At 42.7% G+C, this 16,105-nt stretch overlaps 1 protein-coding gene and 1 pseudogene across 1 annotated transcript in view; one reads left to right on the forward strand and one right to left on the reverse strand.

Moving 5' to 3' along the window:
- The window catches only part of LOC118107876 (ZP domain-containing protein-like), a 105,877-nt gene that overhangs the window by 24,837 nt on the left and 64,935 nt on the right, over window positions 1-16,105 (forward strand). The gene's annotated exons all lie outside the window — the stretch shown is intronic.
- On the reverse strand, window positions 8,513-9,968 carry LOC118109881 (annotated as a pseudogene).

The following is a 16,105-nucleotide window of genomic DNA, read 5'->3' on the forward strand; positions in this document are numbered from 1 at the left end:
GTGAGACAGTGTGTTTCCTCAGAGACAGTGTGTGTCCTCAGAGACAGTGAGACAGTGTGTGTCCTCAGAGTCAGTGAGACAGTGTGTGTCCTCAGAGACAGTGAGACAGTGTGTGTCCCCAGAGACAGTGTGTGTCCTCAGAGACAGTGTGTGTCGTCAGAGTCAGTGAGACAGTGTGTGTCCTCAGAGTCAGTGAGACAGTGTGTGTCCTCAGAGACAGTGTGTGTCCTCAGAGACAGTGAGACAGTGTGTGTCCTCAGAGACAGTGAGACAGTGTGTGTCCTCAGAGACAGTGAGACAGTGTGTGTCCTCAGAGTCAGTGTGTGTCCTCAGAGACAGTGAGACAGTGTGTGTCCTCAGAGACAGTGAGACAGTGTGTGTCCTCAGAGACAGTGAGACAGTGTGTGTCCTCAGAGACAGTGAGACAGTGTGTGTCCTCAGAGTCAGTGAGACAGTGTGTGTCCTCAGAGACAGTGAGACAGTGTGTGTCCTCAGAGACAGTGAGACAGTGTGTGTCCTCAGAGACAGTGTGTGTCCTCAGAGACAGTGAGACAGTGTGTGTCCTCAGAGACAGTGAGACAGTGTGTGTCCTCAGAGACAGTGAGACAGTGTGTGTCCTCAGAGACAGTGTGTGTCCTCAGAGACAGTGAGACAGTGTGTGTCCTCAGAGACAGTGAGACAGTGTGTGTCCTCAGAGACAGTGAGACAGTGTGTGTCTTCCACTCGTCTTGTTAGTAAACAACAGATTCAGATCTCGTGGCCTCGAGTTATTTATCTCGTTCACACGTTATTATGTCGTGGTCACGTAATATATTTTTACCAAATGCCACCAGGGGGCGCTGTAACTTACACATTGACACGATCCCAGATGTTTCACCAGCTGTTCTTCCTGCATTTAGCAGCTGTGACTGAGTTTCTTTTATTCTGGATCATGTGTTTGTTCTCCTCTGATTTTTATTATAGAACAGTTTGATCCTGGTTGTGAAATATGAGGCTCTGCTGTCAGTCAAACTGTCCATGTCTGTGATTGGTCATACACAGTAAACCCCGCCCCTTTTATGTGCACGTGCTCACACAGTGAAACATGTCTTCACCTGTAACAGCAGTAAATCCACCTCTCAGGTGTCCACTCTGCACTTTGACATGCAGAGGAAACACACTTAGCTCTTAGCGTGTTCATTCCAACACGTGAACATGAAGCAGAGAGGAAGCTGCTCCACCTCTGAACAGGACTGAAGTCCCTGCTGCTCTTTCTACTGGATGTGCTGCATCACTGACTCACAGCTGATGAAGTGAGTCTCTGGAACACTGATGTCTTCTTCTCTCAACAGCTGGAAGTGATCTTTGTGGAGGTGAGTGTGAAGAGGACAGTGTGTGTGGACGGAGGCTGAGCTGTGTCCTGAGGATCCAGAGGCTGAAGCAGCAGCAGCTTGTGTGTAGAGCGGCTCTGACTGGGCCTTGTTGCTGGGAGGCAGAGTGGAGACAGAGCTCCAGAGGAATCAGAGGAGGTGAGCTGCTCTGAGATCAGCTGTCACACAGAGTCCAGTCCACCATCCTCCCTGTGTGTTCCTGTGGAGGTGACACAGCATCATCAGTGGATCTGCTGCTGCTCTGTCCTGACTCAGTGTCTGCAGACACACTCACGCTCCTCCACCTCCTCCACTCTGTTATTCACTCACATATTCTGAACACAAACACACTCAGCAGATTATTTCCGTTCACGACGACATAACTGCAGATCAGCACTTTTCTAAATCTGTTTTGAAGTCATTTAAAACCTCTGGAGTCTTTACCTGATTTGTCTTGTGTGTTTTTTGGATCTAATATGTTGAAAAATGTATTTTCTGAAATAAAAAAGATACCAAACATCAGCAAGGTGAAACTAAATTTAACGTGGCATTTAAAACTAGCCGCAGTAGCCGAGGACTCTGAAGGATTCAGGCACGTTCATATTATATCGTAGAAATAGTTAAGTGATGCAGTTAAATGATGGAGACGACTGAACTCAGACGTCTGAATCAGGAAACACAGTTCTGATTTATTCAAAGAGGAAGAATGAGAGGAAATGAGAAATCGTTTTAATTATAAGGGAAGAAAACCGTTCGATTGGGAGAAACTTCATGAGAACTGAGGAGAGCTTTGGAGATACTTGGTGTAAAAATACCAAATATAGAAATGAAATTTAATGAAGAAGAAGGCAAATATATATGAATTAAACTAAACTAGACCTAAAAACTGAAATCAGGCTCACTGGATATGCAGCATATGGAGAAATTCCTCTGGAGGAGAAAAGAAAAACCAGACATGACGTGTGACGTTCTTAGAAAAACACAGATTCAAATTTATTCAGCATTTTACATTTCGCAGGACATCAAAAACAATTTGTCATTTGCTTATAAATTAAACTCATCAAATCGTTTGATTAGTCTCAAGTATTCACACATTCTGGACGATTCCATTTTTTTAAAAAAGGGGGGCAACAGTTAACATGTACATATGTGCAAGAGTCAAGTCAACTTATTAAAATGATGAAGTGGCGCTATTTATACTTTTTACTTTTACTACTCGTGGTAATTTGAAGAAAAAGTTGATACAACAAAAAATAAAACAAAAATTATAATTCTGTTCCATTAGTTTATATATTCTTACATCTGCAGTTTCCTCTTTTTAACAAGTCCAGGATGTTGCTTCATGTTTACATTGAAGAAAAATAAGAAAATTCTACACGTGGTTGAATTATTTCAATATTAACAATAGATGATAGTTATATTATTATACACTGAATCATTTCATTTAACTCTATGTAAAAACTTTAGCTACTATTTCCCATTAACATTGATTAACACAAATGAATATGATTTAATCTAAGAATAAATATGAATTATGACACATATATTTATTTATTTGACTTATATTCCTGATACATGTGACTCACTTACTCACAGATCTCTGTTGAACAGACGTGTTTAAAACGGTCAGAGGAAGAACAGGAAACAGCTGATGTGCCGCACACAGCAGCTTTGTACTCTGTTGTTATTTTATCTGTTGTGTTTTTGCAAAATGCCAGAAATCCTTTAGATATGTACACACAGACCTCACATCCCCTGATGGTGTGGACCGTCTCTGCTGCCGCCACATTGAAGAGAGAGGCTGATCACTTCAGATTGTAGAAAATATCATAATTTAAAATAGGTTTTGTTCTGTTTTCTGATGAAACCAGGAAACAGGGAATAAAGAGTTATTATGCACAATGTTACATTCTGAATTTACATAGAACAGCTTAGAAACAAATATATCAGAAATATTACTGGTGATATTTCTTCCAATTTAAAGTATGTAAAAGTTTGAAAATCCACATTTTGGTCTTTCTAACAAACCAAACTGCGACAGTCAGACATCACATTTGATCTGATTGAGGATGAAGCCGACGGACAGATTCACACCTCCTCTTTAACAACATGGCCGCTGCGTTGATGTGTGTTGGTGTGCACATGTCTCAAACGTCGACGGAGCACGTTCCTCTGGTTTCAACTCGTTTGAAGAAGTTCACTGTGCGAGATAAAAGCATGATGCTGCTCAACATTTCATTTTTCTTTTCTCTGAGAAGTTTCCTCCCGAGTTGCTTTTATTTTTAATATTATAGTTTATTTTTCTTATTTTGAATTCATTTTATGGATTTTCTCTTATGTTCCTAACGACTAACATTAATATCAAATCTGTACAAAAATCTAAAAAAGTTCAATTCAATAAAAGGTTTAGTACAGTTTAAAAAAAGATTTTTTTGCACAAATGAAACCAACAGCAGTTACCGTGCTGTACAGGTGCTAACAGGGGTGTCCAGTCTTTGTGCTAAGCTAAGCTAACTGTCTGTGGATTGGTGGATTTTCTAAAAGTGGGGAACTGTTCCTTTAGATTCAGAACATGTACGTTCATGGTACATTCAGTTAATCTCAGACGTTTTACCTTTAAAACTCTGTAAACAGGCACAGTGAGTATTGAATGATTCCTACAGTGTTTGTTTATTTATGTTTAGTTTTTGTTACTGAAGCTAAAGTAGATGTGATCACAGTGAATATTAGTTTGTGGTGAGTTTAACCTGAAGATTTATGATCAGTCTCTGGCTGTGAACAGGGTTTTATATTTCTATGATATTATATATTTGTAAAGACATGTCATGGACCCACAGACACTTGTTGTCTCCTCTGAACCGTTCATCTCATCTGTGCACGTTTAACTTTCATCTAAGAATAAAAGATTTTCTATGACTCATTTGTTCTCTCCTGCATCTTTATCATTTATTTAATTTCATGTGACCGAACTGAACAATATGAGCTGATTAACAGTCTCCTGATGACTCAGAGAGAAACTGTCCTGGAACTAAAAACACAAACTGAATCTGAAGGAGAAACGTTTGGTTCAAGTCCAGAGCGTCACTGACAGATTAACACAGACTCAACGTCTCTTTTCTTTCTGCTCGAACAAAAACACAATGAATCAGCTGCAGTTAATTCACATCACATCTTTACACTGGTCAGCTGTTACATGGATTTAAAACATCTTTCATTAGTTCTTACAACTAAAGTAGAACCACAACTTTTGGTTCTGCTGCTTTCAGCAATGACGCCTGAGTCGCTAGAAGGTTCCAGAAGATCTGAGAGATCATTTTAATTCATTTCAATTTATATGAATTCATTATAATTCATTTTAATTCATTTTAATTCATTTTAATTCATTTTTGAATCATTTTAATTCATTTAAATGAATGTTTAACATCTGTTGTTAAGCACTTTAAATTGAATTAGATTTTTGCTAAATGAATAAAGTTTGATTGATTGGTAATACAATAAAAACCTAAATAATTATAGTTATATAAAAGGTGCTGCGGTGGAATCGGTGAGTTAGCTTCAAGCTACAACTTGAGTTAATTTAAAGGGGACATAGCATGCCCATTTTACCACAAGTTGATATGGTTCCTTGGGGTCTTAATGAAATGTCTGTAACATACTTTGGTCAAAATACCACAAGGATCATTTCAAACAGCTTTTTACCCTGTATAAAACAGCCCTCCACAGAGCGACCTGTTTTGAGTGCCTGTTCCTTTAAATGCTAATGAGCCAGCTCCCCCCTCCCCCTCTCCCCCCATGATTTTAAACGATATAAATTACATATTTTATATGATATAAATTATCAAATATGCATCCCATACTTTGTATTCCCCTTCTGTTGTCCTGGAGTTTTAATTTTCCCAATCACATAATTAAATGTCCCCCTCTGCCCCCCCACTACAAGCACATGTTGGGCCATGGTTCTTTGTGAAACCACACTTCGGCCTACATGTTCAGTCAAGAGCCTGAAGCCGCATGTTCCTCCAAGACTCAGTCTCCCAAGGGCCATCAAAAACCAGAGCAAGGAACTCAGTCTCCCAGGGGGCATCAGAGGTGTGAAAACCCCCCCAGGGAAACAGGTTTCAACTCCCATTGGTCACTCTGGACCCCATGACCTGTGAGGTCACCGGGCCAATATAAAGCCAGGTCTCGAGCCTCTTCCTGCCTCTTTCTACACCCCCTCCACAGAGGGAAGGCTGTGGAGCCTCTTCTCCAGCTCACATCTTCTCTTCCCATCCAACTCTTCGAGAGGAGCACAAAGGTGCAGCTTCCAGCTCATCTCACCAAGGAAACCTCCTCGCCCTCCAAGCTCTACCAACGTCCTAGCAGCGACTCGATGTCCTGCTGGCAAACTTCAACCAGCGACTGAGCTACACAGCTCAACAGAAACCAGCAAGACGACACAAAACTGCGAACTGCACAGCAACTTCCTTTTTCCCCTTTCCACGGACTGGTAACACAACTGGGCTTAATAATTATACTAGGCTAAGCAAGACTGTTTATTCGATTCTGTGTGAGGTTTATAAGTTTGATTTGTGGTGTTGTGATATTTTGGGTACAAGTTATTGAGAAAGTAATGTTAGTCTGTTATGCTCTTCACAGTCTTTCCTTGCATACATCTAGTAACTTCCTCTAATTTGGCACACACAGACACACACACACACACACACAGACACACACACACACACAGACACAGACACACACACACACACACAGACACACACACACACAGACACACACACACACACACACACACAGACACACACACACACACACACAGACACACACACACACACACATGTATACACACATACCTATCTTTGTTTAGCAATTAGACCGTTAGTAATTTGTGTTTTTATACTTTATTATATTCATAATAAATGTTTTTCTTTCACAAATGTTTCTTTATTAATGTTGCATAAGTGAATTTCGCCAACCTCTACACTGTCAAGAACTCCATATCCTTCAACTTAGCTAACTATCTATATGGTAATTTTGGTTATAGTTATTAATTTAATTGTTAATCAGTTAGAACCTTTATGAGACTTAATCAATAAATTGGCTATATTTTCCCTTCCTTTGAAGGGTGGTGCCCCGAGGTAACTTTAATCAATTAAAGTTATTATTTAATATTAATAATAAAATATTAATATTTAATATTTTTATCTTGATAACCAAATTTATTGAATGCCGAAAGGCACACCATTTTATGGTATCACGTTTGATGCATGTTCCCACACACCACGTGTGTGGGAACACTGTGCTGGAAGCTGTGTGAGCGGCCTGAGCTCTGACAGTTAAACCTGAGTGGGTTTGGATTCTGATTGTTACCTAAACATGTATTATCATATCTGTTTATGAGACAGAAAAGAGTTTATTAATGCATCGGTTCTCAGTTCTAAATGTTTCTGTACGAATCCATCAATTTAATGATTTAAACACATGATGATTGACAACAGAACCACACACAGAGTTTAAACTCGTCTTAGAGAAGAGGTTATTGATAAGTGCTCTACATTCATAAGCACTTCAAATATTATTATACTCATAGTGTATTTACTTATTTTACCTTCATTATACCAATTTGGAAAACAATTTGATTACAATATTATTACACAAACTAATAACCCTAACCCAACTATAGATCACTGGATTCAAATTCACCTGGAAGAGGTGACGCAGCCTTAACAGGGTTTTATTCCCCTCAGGATATTTAGCATGTACAGTTTAAAGAAATAGACGGAACAACAGTGTTTAATGAAGTGGAAAAATAAACATCCTAACATTTCTAATGAAGGTTAGAACATGTGCAGAGTCGTGAGGAGTTAAATGACAACGACATTTAACTCATTCAGCACATTTCATTAGAAGAAGCTTAATGTGCGTCACATCGAGAGATTGAAAATAAAACGTACGGGAACAAATGTAAAAAGTGTATAAACAAAGGTATTATAAAATAAAGTACACATCAAAGTAACCCTGAACCAAGTAGACGTTCAACATACAAGAACTGGAAACTCACACAAAGGCCCGAGAACAGACCGTTCTTTAGTTGGTTGAGTCCGACTGGAGAAGCACCACACTGACCTGAGAGCTCTGCTTTTATCCAGTGGCAGAATTGTCCTGTTTTTACCGGAGTTATATCTTCAACATTAGTGTGTAGACTCTGGCTGCTGCTAATAAATAATCATGATTTTAACAGTAGCTTGAGTCCAGGAACATAATGAACCTTCGAGACGCACCAGCCTCCGAAATCACAACAGGATGTGATGTCGTGGACATAAAAACAGTTTTTGAATGAGCTGTCAGATGTAAACACAAGGCGAACGAACATGCAGCTGCACGACAACACAAACACTCTACACACATCAGGATGCTTCATGTGTGTGTTCCCACAGAGAAAACTCTGACCTGAGTTCTCTGGAGTTCGGATTGTTTGCTTCCATGAACAAATCAACTGTGAGTTCACATTCATTCATTCTAGTGTTACTCATTAATGATCACTTCCTTCAGTAAGTTACATGTTTACATTATTAACAGCTCACAGTGGCATTGGAAAAGTGGGCATTTTATTTTGAAAAATAAAAACTTCACAAACTATACTATTTAGCAAATTGACAGTTTCAATATAAAAGTCTTTATCTTCTTAAAAGTCTTCTATTAACTTTCAGATAAAGTTTGACCGTTGACTGTGGATTTGTTGTTCCTGTCACTCACAGTGGAGATTATAGAACGTATAAAGATACGAAGCAGCATATTTGAGGAGAAGTTATAGAAACTGTCTCACTGCCTGTTGTCGTACGACAGTGTGACATCACAGAGGAGGTGACATCACAACAGAATACTTTCAGGAAGCTTCTCCTGCTTGTGGAGCTGGATGACGAGTTGGAACTTGTCTTTGGTGCGAGAGCAGGTCAGCCCTGATTTAAAGCAAACAAAAGACAGTGCAGATTTCTCCCTGAGGCTGTGATGGATTTGTTCCGTCTGAACAAGACGCATTTCAGGGTTTGTGGTTCCAAACCAAACAGCAACATCTGTTCTATGGACAATGATGGGTAAAAAGCGTCAGACCAACCCCTTCACTGTAACTCCACCTATCAGCAAACACACTTAACACGATATCGATAATTAACTCAGTATTTTCAGAACTGTAAAAATACTGGATTTAAAACCTTCAGTCACTGAATCTCAGATTCTCAGCGAAACAGAACCAGCTCGATGAAGTTTGTTCTGTTCAACGTGAATCTGAGAGGACAGCAGATTCAAACTATACTAAAACGTAAACCACAAAACATTGAATAAGTTTGGTAACATTATGAATGTCTCGACCTTCTATGTAAAGATCCTTGAGATAATATATATTATGATTTGGTGCTATACAAATTGAACTGAACTGAATTGAATGAGTCCTGTTTCTTTTTCACACATCAGCAGAACGGGTCTTGTTTTTTAAAGTCCGCCCACATCCACGTACGATCTGCGTTTTCATGAGTGGTGGTGGCGATCAGCTTGGAGAAAGCACAGGGAGAGTAATGCACAGGAAACACCTGAAAGTAGCCCCAGTCTGGGGGGTCAGTGAGGGGGATGCCCAGGTGCTGCATACACAACCCCAGATAAACGTCTTCAATGTACAGAGCTCGCACGTCTTTGGCTGCTTCCACCAACTTTTTCGGGAGATCTAACGACAGAACGTAGCCGAGGCCCAACGCGTATCGTGGGTACTGTGGTTTGGAGTAAATCTCGACAGGAGCGTACCATTTAGAGTCGGATCCTCAGACAGGCACCTCCATTCGCCACGAGTCCGGTCATGTAGTTTGTCTTCGGGCGTTGAACAACATATTTATGAGATTGGGCAGATTTAGGAACATGTCCGAGTCGATCTTCATGGCGTAAGAGGCGCTGGAGCAGTAGGAGTCCAGCCACTCCAGCATCACCATGGTCTTGATGGTCAGGTTCTTGTAGCAGTCCACGAAGTCGCTCTGGATCAGGTCCTGGTGCTCTTTGCTCTCCTGCAGCAGCTGCTCTGGGAGCTGCTCCTCCCTCTCCAGTGTTCAGCCCCAGCAGGAAGAACAGCTTCACCACTTTACCCAGGACGCTGCTGTCCCTCCCCCCACGTGCTGCGGACGATGTCCCGGTGGGCCCGGTTGTGGGGCGCCACAGGAACCATCAGAACCAGGAAAGGCTGCTGCTCCGCGCACTTCTGCGGCTCATTGATATTGAAGTGGTACTGATGTGGATATTCCACTAGATATGGTCCAGGAGACACGTAAGGAACCAGCGGGGGAACCGAGTTGTTCTGTGTCGCCTGATCAGTCACTGAGGAGCTGCTGTCAGCTGTGGAACCGTCAGCAGCTCCAGGAGAACGAGTGATGCTGCTGAGATCTGTCGTGTTGGGAAAGTTCTTGCTCTGACTCAGACTTTTAAAAGGTGTCCACCATTTTGTTGAATTATAGTGCATCAACCATTTAGGGTTCCAGTCAGTTGTGCTTTCCGTTAGGTTTCTGTTGTAAAAGAGCAGATAAACGGCAGCAAACACCAGAATAAAGCAGAAGCAGTGACAGCGTGAGGAGCTACACCACCTCCTGCCGTCCGCCGGCGTCCCAGCAGGCCCTGACTGGGAGGAGAGACGTGAGGAGGACCTGTCATCAGGTTTCATTTGCTTTGCAAAAAACTGTAATCTGTAATCTGTAAATACAGGTTCTCATTAAACATGTTTCAACCTTGAATCTTTTCAACCTCAATAAACACAAATGCATCATTTATACAGGAACGCACACACACACACACACACACACACACACACACACACACACACACACACACACACACACACACACACACACACACACACACACACACACACACACACACACACACACACACATACCTTTCTTGCATCGTACAGCCACTTTCCAGCATGTTGTCACTCTCCTGTCTTCAGAGGTTCCATCCTTTCACACATGAGGCCGTTAATCTGCTGGAAGACTCATGACATGATAGCCAATTTTTTTCCCACAAATTTAAATGTCTTTAAATACACATTAACATGAGCCTGTGTATTATTTGAATAGTTTAGTATTGAATGCACAATAACAGGGTAGCTATGTGTATACATGGCACTAGGCCCAGTTTAATATAAAACACAATTTTATACAATATTTATAGTACGGGGTCCCTGCTCCTGGTCCTTGGCCTGAAAAACATTGAAGACCCCTGTGCTAAACAATTATAATTATTATTATTGTTGTTATTATTACTTTGTCTTGTTCAAAGCTAATTAGGGGCGAGAATCGGAAGTTTAACAGTATCCAAATCTTTAAGAAGTTTTTGTAAGAATGTAAAATGTATAAAATTACTATTATTATTAAATCAATACGTTTTTTGTGGCCTTGATGCTTAACTAGAAAATCAAACAAAAGAAATAAAGCTCCCACAAACACAAGACAACAGTAATAATGAAGAAGAATAAGACATTTCTATCATGGACCAGATTCACACATTGTCTCTATGTCATCATTGCTTGTCTCACCCTGTACGTTCCATCAGGGTTTTGTCCTCTGTAGGTGAAGGTCGCACTTCCCCCTAATAGATGTGATGCAGACGCCAGTGAGACCAGGAGCAGCTGAAGTAGGAGCACCGCTGTGGAAGCCATGATGCAGTGAACTGGTCTGTGTCCCGGGTGCCTCTCACATCCACCTGCAGCATCTTTATATACTGTAAGCTGGAGTTTGATGGAATGCACATTCGGGTTGAAAACAATGGCCTAACCCTAACCCAACCCACCTGCAAAACCGGTTTGAACGTAAAAGAAAAAAAAACTCCTTCTGGGAAATGACTTTCAATTTTATGTGTGGAAAAAACCCAATTGTGTTACGTGATTGTTATTGAGCACATTTTCACCAGTAACAAGCTCCAACAATAGTTTAGAATCGTCCGAGCAGAGGAACAAGAAAGTTCTCCTGATTTCGTATGAAGTTAAAGTTCTGACTGTCAGAACAGAGCTGCTGCTTCACACTTCTTATATGAATGAAATGACATTAGAAGAAGTTAGTACATGGATGCAGGTGTATTCACAGAAACTAGTCCAGACAAAGTCACAGAACTTTACAGGCTTTTTTCTTGAATAAGCTTTATTGATTCAGCTTTATTGATTTAGCTTTATTGTCCGTCCTGGGAGAGGCTTCCCTGACATGTGACGCCCTCTGAGGTCTCTACCTTCTCTTCCTGGTCTGAGGTTTTCTTGGTGGTTTTCTTCAATCTTGATGAAGGTGAAAGGCAGTTGATGGCTTTGTTCAGCCCAGTGAGACAAATAGTGATTTGTGAATAGGGGCTCTACAAATACAATTTGATTGACTGGCTCTTCTTAGTACGATTTGGTATGTCAATGATATTATCTGGTGTACAAGCCCTTTATTGGTCACGTCAGGGAACTGGCAGCCACCAGAATCATCAGATCAGTGCAATGCACGAATAAAGAGTTTAAGAGCGGTGCTGTCTGTCAGGATTCAGCAGCGTCTGTACAAACTGGGATTAAATGAGCTGATTCATTTGTGAATAGGGGCTGATGGATAACAGTCGTCTTTATTTTTCTTTTTAAAGTGTGAAATACCAGTAATCTCCAGTTTCAGGTAACAAAGCTGTGCTTAACAAACACAGTGGGTGTGTACTTACAGTGAGTGTCTAGTATCTAGGAGGAAGTTCATGCTCAGAACATTCCACTGAGCCCAGTTGGCTTGATAATGACAATGTGTACTTAGACATTTAATGAAGGCTTTTGTAAACCTGACATGTGATTGTTGAATGTAATCTGATGGCTCCGTTGACCTGAATATCTATGTCACATCTGAGAGAAACAGAGATACCTCAATCAATCATCTGTTTATTTTCAGTTACGGGAAGCAGCTCGTGTTTGAGTGCAGACGGTTCAGCCGAGGTCGGAGCAGCTGATCGGCCGGGCTGCTTGTTGAGCCACGAGACTTTGACACGGTCACTAAACAGAATAGATTTGTAAAAGATGACCACACATCAGCTTTTAGCTGCAGGACTGCGCCACTTGGACCCAAGCATGTGACTAATATCGTATAAATGATATAACCTTTATAAAATCATATAATAATAATAACTAGGGCTACGTTGTAGCACTGGACGGACCCGAGCACACGCAACTCGGGACCTGTTGGTGAAGAGCGATCGGCGGGCACATGGCTCCGCGTTGCATGCGTTTTGCACTGCGGAAGGATAAACGCTTCACTTCCTGCGTCTGTCACGAGACGACGATCCTTGCACGTCAAATTACTCCAGAATACAATTACTTTTTAGGGATTTGAATTTCTTGAAAACTCTAGAATTTGAGCATGTCTAGGCCCTGAAAAAGCCCCAAAAGGGAAATAAAAATCCTTCGAAATACAATAGGGCCTCCCACCGGAGGTGCCTGGGCCCTAATCATAATGCCTGTATTTGAACATATGGAAGTGGACCAAATCTGGTTTGAAAAGATCTGATTCCATGTGATTAGTGCTGTTCACACTGTCATTAAACAGCTGGGAGTTTGTTGGTGGAGTGGTGGTGGGCGTGTGAGAGTTTGTGAGAAGGATCAGTGCAGCCAGGTTAGACAGGTTTTATCTTTCTGCTGCTTTTACTAATCAGGTTTTTAACTGTCAGATCCTCCCTGTTGGTTTTACTGATCACCATCTGGTTTTAATGGAGTTTATTTTATCCTCAACAGTAAAATCAAAGTCTTTTTGGCATTTTAACGTTAAATTATTGCATGATTTTACTTTCTGTGAGAATTTTAAACTGTTTTGGGCTTTTTGGAAAAATAAGAAAGAAGAGTTTTCCTCCCTTACCCAGTGGTGGGAAGTAGGAAAGGCCCAAATCCGAGTGTTCTGTCAGCAGTACGCAGCCAACTCCACCGTCAAAATAAAAAGAGCCATTAAAAAGCTAGAGGAGGAGATCAGAAACCTGGAAGCTGTCCCAGCCACACAAAGCAACGGGCAGGATGCAGAACGGCTCAAAACCAAGAGTCAGGATTTAAACTCCTTTTTACATGAAAGAGCCAAAGGAGCCTTGGTCAGAGCCCGCTTCACTAAACTACATGATATGGACGCTCCGACCACCTTCTTCTTTAACTTAGAGAAGTCGGTGGCTCGGAGGAAACAGATGGTGTCTCTGCGGCTCCCAGACGGAGAAGTGACCACAGAACCGGCTGGGATGAGGAAGCATGCAGTAGAGTTCTACTCAGAGCTGTTCAGAGCAGTTCACTGTGATGTGGACTCTGCTGCAGAGCTGCTAGAAGGACTTCCTCAGCTGAGTCCTGAAGAACAGGATACACTAAACTCTGACATCACCTTAGAGGAGCTGACCGCGGCTGTGTCGCAGATGGCGTCCGGAAAGGCCCCTGGAGTGGATGGATTACCTTCAGATTTTTAAAAACATTTCTGGGGTGTTTTGGGAGGAGACATTTTAGACATTTTTAATGGACAAGTCTACAGCATCGCCATCGAGCCTCTTCTGTGCAGGTTGAGGAGCAGGCTGAGGGGTCTCTCTCTGCCGGGGCTGGCTCACAACCCTCCTGTGGTCGTCTCAGCTTATGCTGATGATGTTAATGTTTTTATCCATGACCAGCATGATGTCCAGCAACTTCAGGAAAGTCTGGTCTTTTATGGGAGAGCCTTTTCAGCCAGAGTCAACTGGGAGAAGAGTGAGGGGTTTTTAATGGGTCAGTGGAGCCCGGGGACTGAGCCTGGTCTTCCTGGAAGTCTCCGGTGGGGAAGGGATGGATTAAAAGTTCTGGGAGTCCATTTAGGAAGTGAGGGCTTTCAGAGGCAGAACTGGGAGGGGGTGCTGGAAAAGGTGGAAGCGAAGTTGTCTAAATGGAAATGGTTGCTACCTTATCTGTCCTACAGGGGAAGAGTTCTGATAGTGAATAACTTGGTCGCCTCGTCTCTTTGGCACAGACTTATTGTGTTGGTGCCACCTCCAGGTCTGGTTGAAGATGTGCAGCGTCGCCTGGTGAAGTTCTTCTGGTCTGGTCAGCACTGGCTGAGGGCAGCGGCCCTGTATCTCCCTGTGGCAGAGGGAGGTCAAGGTCTCATTGACATTGTGTCCAGAACTGCTTCTTTCCTTCAAAACACCGGTGCTGGGTAGTTTCAGCTCTTGTGGGAAGAAGCAGCTTTATGTCAGCTGTGTGAAGGTGCTGAACCTTCGCTCTCTGGCTGGAGTCAAGGAGACGAGGTGGACTGAGGTTTTTGCTGCAGGCTGCAGCAAATCGATGTACTAGTTGAAACTGTTGATCAGTTCGGCAAAATATCATCTGCAAAAACTAACTGGGAAAAAAAAGTGAAGCTTTAGCAGTGGGAACTGAGCTGAGCAGAGAGCTTGTGTTACCGGGGGGGTTGACCTGGAATAAAGAAGGTCTGAGATATCTGGGCATTTATCTTGAGGATGAAACCTTCATGAGTAAAAACTGGGACAATGTTTTAGAGAAAGTAGAAGACGACTTACAAAATGGAAGTGGCTTCGCCCACACATGTCTTTTAAAGGCTGCACCCTCATCATTAACAACCTGGTGTCCTCCATGGTATGGCACCGACTGGCATGTGTGGACCCCCCAGCACGTCTGCTGGCCAGAATACAGGCTGTGATGGTGGACTTCTTCTGGGACCATCTGCACTGGGTCCCACAGAGTGTCCTCTTTCTGCCTAAGGAGGAGGGGGACATGGCCTTGTCCACTTGGCGAGCAGGGGGCCGCCTTCAGGCTCCAGTTCGTCCAAAGACTCCTGACTGGACCTGGGGACCTGGTCTGAGACCCGTAGCCCGTGCCATACCAGAGCGGTGTGGTGGGCCTGGCTGAGTCGTTGTTTCTCATGGATGTAAATGGATGTAAGTTGGACAACCTTCCAGGTTTTTACAAAGGACTGCTCAAAGTGTGGGAATGTTTCCATAAGGAGAGACTGAAGAACTGTGACTCTCTGTTCTGGCTTCTCAAAGAGCCAGTGGTCCACGGGACTCGGCTCCGGTGTGATGCAGAACCAGGCCTACCTCAGAAACTGTGCCAGGCCAAAGTCCTCACACTGGGCCATGTGGTGGAGGTGTGTGGCCCTCACCTGGACCACGCTGCAGGTCTGGCCTCACGTTTGGGGATCAGGTCAGTCAGGGTGGTGAGCCTCCTGCTGAGAGGCTGGAAACAGCAGCTGACACCCTGAACTTCTGCTGATCACTGCTCACTGTGATGGACTCATTCAGCCTGACACCAGTGATCCTCTTCCTGATGTAAACATTGTTCCTGTCCTTAAATGTGAAGGTTTTTTGTTAAAGTTAAAAACTGCCTCTTGTAGCACACTGAGCACCATGACGGGTAAAACTATGTATAATCTATTTGTGAAACTTCTGAACCAGAACAGACTAGAAGACCGGAGTGACTCTCCATGGAGGACTCATCTGGACCTGACAGGCTCAGAGGCCTGAGTGGAGAGCACTCTACAAACCACCACTGACAAAGAGGGGGGGGGGCTTACAGTGGAGGCTTCTACACGGAGCTGTTGCTGTCAACACTTTTGTTTCTGTTATCAACTCAGACGTTGCTGCTACTTGTCCCTTCTGTCCACAGAGGGAGACAGTGTCTCATTGTTTTCTAGAATGTGGTCGTCTCTCCTCACTGTTTCTGTTTCTGACTCACTTGTTTGATGAAGTTTGATGAAGTTTTCTCATGTTCATCCTCT

Source organism: Hippoglossus stenolepis, chromosome 1 (assembly GCF_022539355.2).
Source record: "Hippoglossus stenolepis isolate QCI-W04-F060 chromosome 1, HSTE1.2, whole genome shotgun sequence".
In the NCBI taxonomy this organism is placed as follows: domain Eukaryota; kingdom Metazoa; phylum Chordata; class Actinopteri; order Pleuronectiformes; family Pleuronectidae; genus Hippoglossus; species Hippoglossus stenolepis.